This window comes from Schistocerca cancellata, chromosome 9 (assembly GCF_023864275.1).
Source record: "Schistocerca cancellata isolate TAMUIC-IGC-003103 chromosome 9, iqSchCanc2.1, whole genome shotgun sequence".
Classification (NCBI taxonomy): domain Eukaryota; kingdom Metazoa; phylum Arthropoda; class Insecta; order Orthoptera; family Acrididae; genus Schistocerca; species Schistocerca cancellata.
The window spans coordinates 184,749,636-184,754,060 of NC_064634.1; the positions used below are offsets into that span (position 1 = coordinate 184,749,636).

The window sequence follows — 4,425 nt, forward strand, 5'->3', positions numbered from 1 at the left end:
GATAGATGGCGCTGTAATAGTCACAAACGTATACGTACATGGTATCACGAAATATTCCGCCAGTGCGGACGGTATTTGCTTCGTGATACATGACCCGTGTTAAAATGGACTTTTACCAATTGCGGAAAAGGTCGATATCGTGTTCATGTTTGTATGGCTATTGTGATCAAAATTCCAAATTGCGCGAGAATCGGGAATCTCAAAAACGTCGGTGTTGAGACAGCTACATCAACATCGATTGCACCCGTACCATATATCTATGCTCCAGGAATTGCATGGCGACGACTTTTAATGTTCGACATGCCGCAGCCATCGTGGATTTTCCGTTTCCCAATAGTGCATATTATGCCCGTTTGCGTTACCGCTGTTGGTGAATCACGCTTCGTCACTAAATAGAACACGTGCAAAAAGTCTGTCATCGTCTCGTAATTTCTCTTGTGCCCAGTGGCAGAACTGTACACGACGTTAAAAGTCGTCGCCATGCAATTCCTGGAGCATACATATATGGTACGGGTGCAATCGATGTTGATGTAGCTTTCTCAACACCGACGTTTTTGAGATTCCCGATTCTCGCGCAATTTGTCTGCTACTAATGTGCGGATTAGCCGCAACAGCAGCTAAAACACCTACTTGGGCATCATCTTTTGTTGCAGGTCGTGGTTGATGTTTCACATATGGCTGAATTCTTCCTGTTTCGTTAAATAACGTAACTATCCGGCGAACGGCCCGGACATTTGGATGATGTCGTCCAGGATACCGAGCAGCGTACATAGCACACGCCCATTGGGCATTTTGATCACAATAGCCATACAAACATGAACACGATATCGACCGTTTCCGCAATTGGTAAACGGTCCATTTTAACACGGGTAATGTATCACGAAGCAAATACCGTCCGCACTGGCGGAATATTTCGTGATACCACGTACGTATACGTTTGTGACTATTACAGCGCCATCTATCACAAAGCGAAAAAAGTGGTCCAGCTAAAATATTCATATTTCTTTACGTACTATACGAATATGTAGTAAAAAATGGGGGTTCCTATTTAAAAAAAACGCAGTTGATATCCGTTTGACCTATGGCAGCGCCATCTAGCGTGCCAACCATAGTGCCATCTGGTTTCCCCCTCCAAGCTAGACGAGTTTCGTTCTTTGTAGTTTTTCGTTTGATGCTTATTTCGTGAGATATTTGGCCCTTTTCACTATCAGTGGACCACCCTGTATATAAACGAAGTTAGAGGGAATAATATATAGCACTTGACAAATACCCTCTGACGTACACTTTATAATCATTACCACAGTACAGTCGAATGTTTGCGTGGTTCTCTGAATAAGGTCATGGCATTTTACTTGTATCTGGCTCGTTCAAATTGAAACGTAGCTTTCTCGTGCACTGAGATATTTCAAGAAATGTTTCTCAATAAGTGGCATTACAAAGTATTTCCGAGATTGTATAACTTAATTCAATAGTCGTACAGAGAATGAACGCTAAATTTCCTTTTTAGAGTCACCAAGAGATGCAAACAAGTAGATCATCCTGAAATTTAGATATTTAGTTACCTTAGACCGGCCGTCAACCATATAATTTAATAGGGGGCTTTATCAAATCACTGAGTGTGTTGGCTGACGTCATTTTCCACTCAGCCAACACAGGTCACTAATCCTCGATATGGCGCTCTCTGTTCGAATAGCGAGATCTGTACCGCGACCCAGATGGAGTTTCCACAGGGCTGACTGGCGGAGTTTCGTCGTCCACCTGTATAGATATATCTTTTTTATTCCACCAGAACCTAAAAACTACCCTCAATTTATCGGTGCTGTTCTTAATGCTGCTAAGAAGTTTATCTCACGTGGATACCGAAAGAAATACATATCAGTGATCCGCGCGGAGTGGCCTCGCGGTTAGAGGCGCCATGTCACTAATAGCGCGGTCCCTCCCGCCGGAGGTAAGTCCTCCCTCGGCCATGGGTGTGTGTCTCGTTCTTAGCATAAGTTAGATTAAGTTAGTTTAAGTAGTGTGTAAGTCTAGGGACCGATGACCTAAGCAGTTTGGTCCCTTAGGAATTCACGCACACACATACACTCCTGGAAATTGAAATAAGAACACCGTGAATTCATTGTCCCACGAAGGGGAAACTTTATTGACACATTCCTGGGGTCAGATACATCACATGATCACACTGACAGAACCAGAGGCACATAGACACAGGCAACAGAGCATGCACAATGTCGGCACTAGTACAGTGTATATCCACCTTTCGCAGCAATGCAGGCTGCTATTCTCCCATGGAGACGATCGTAGAGATGCTGGATGTAGTCCTGTGGAACGGCTTGCCATGCCATTTCCACCTGGCGCCTCAGTTGGACCAGCGTTCGTGCTGGACGTGCAGACCGCGTGAGACGACGCTTCATCCAGTCCCAAACATGCTCAATGGGGGACAGATCCGGAGATCTTGCGGGCCAGGGTAGTTGACTTACACCTTCTAGAGCACGTTGGGTGGCAAGGGATACATGCGGACGTGCATTGTCCTGTTGGAACAGCAAGTTCCCTTGCCGGTCTAGGAATGGTAGAACGATGGGTTCGATGACGGTTTGGATGTACCGTGCACTATTCAGTGTCCCCTCGACGATCACCAGTGGTGTACGGTCAGTGTAGGAGATCGCTCCCCACACCATGATGCCGGGTGTTGGCCCTGTGTGCCTCGGTCGTATGCAGTCCTGATTGTGGCGCTCACCTGCACGGCGCCAAACACGCATACGACCATCATTGGCACCAAGGCAGAAGCGACTCTCATCGCTGAAGACGACACGTCTCCATTCGTCCCTCCATTCACGCCTGTCGCGACACCACTGGAGGCGGGCTGCACGATGTTGGGGCGTGAGCGGAAGACGGCCTAACGGTGTGCGGGACCGTAGCCCAGCTTCATGGGGACGGTTGCGAATGGTCCTCGCCGATACCCCAGGAGCAACAGTGTCCCTAATTTGCTGGGAAGTGGCGGTGCGGTCCCCTACGGCACTCGCGTAGGATCCTACGGTCTTGGCGTGCATCCGTGCGTCGCTGCGGTCTGGTCCCAGGTCGACGGGCACGTGCACCTTCCTCCGACCACTGGCGACAACATCGATGTACTGTGGAGACCTCACGCCCCACGTGTTGAGCAATTCGGCGGTACGTCCACCCGGCCTCCCGCATGCCCACTATACGCCCTCGCTCAAAGTCCGTCAACTGCACATACGGTTCACGTCCACGCTGTCGCGGCATGCTACCAGTGTTAAAGACTGCGATGGAGCTCCGTATGCCACGGCAAACTGGCTGACACTGACGGCGGCGGTGCACAAATGCTGCGCAGCTAGCGCCATTCGACGGCCAACACCGCGGTTCCTGGTGTGTCCGCTGTGCCGTGCGTGTGATCATTGCTTGTACAGCCCTCTCGCAGTGTCCGGAGCAAGTATGGTGGGTCTGACGCACCGGTGTCAATGTGTTCTTTTTTCCATTTCCAGGAGTGTATCAGTGTGGAATAAACACTGCAAACAACTGCATGGAGAAGTGGCCACAGCGATACTGCAGGCGACCTCCTCCAAATTCTTGCCGCTGCTAGGAGAGTACAATGGTGTGAGACGGTAGAAAATACAGTCTTCAAATATTCAAACAGAAAGGCATGGAGCCTTCTGCGTAAGCTAAGTGATCAGAAGCCCCGTATTTCGGGTAACCAAATCGCTAACCATATAATTGAAACATCTAGATCACCCAGTAATAACATACTTCCAAAATAAAGCGAGAACTCACCTCTCTAAAAGCTCAGTGCCCAAATGAATCCAATATCTCTTCACCATTTACAATGACTGAATTAGATGAGGCCTTGTAACAAACTGGCAACGGCCTTGCCGCAGTGGATACACCGGTTCCCGTGAGATCACCGAAGTTAAGCGCTGTCGGGCGTGGCCGGCACTTGGATGGGTGACCATCCAGCTGCCATGCGCTGTTGCCATTTTTCGGGGTGCACTCAGCCTCGTGATGCCAATTGAGGAGCTACTCGACCGAATAGTAGCGGCTCCGGTCAAAGAAAACCACCATAACGCCCCTCCTATCCGCATCCTCTACAGAGGATGACACGACGGTCGGATGGTCTCGATGGGCCACTTGTGGCCTGAAGACGGAGTGATTTTTTTTTGTATCAAACTAAACTTGGTAAAGCACCTGGTTTGGATAATATACATTCGGAATTATTGATGAACATGGGTAATGATAGAAAAAAATGGCTGGTCAGTTTCTTCTCCGACATCCTAGATAATAGATCACTGCCCAACGAGCTAAAGAGAATGAAATATAATGGCAAGTTTGAAATCAGGTAAGCCAGCTGACCACCCTCAATGTTTCAGACTAATTTCCCATTTTAGCTGTACAAATAAACTTTTGGAGACGCTC

The 4,425-nt window shown here is 48.4% G+C and overlaps 1 pseudogene; it reads left to right on the forward strand.

Moving 5' to 3' along the window:
- Positions 1 to 3,871: 3,871 nt before the first annotated feature.
- Positions 3,872 to 3,988, forward strand: LOC126102381 (5S ribosomal RNA; annotated as a pseudogene).
- Positions 3,989 to 4,425: the final 437 nt, after the last annotated feature.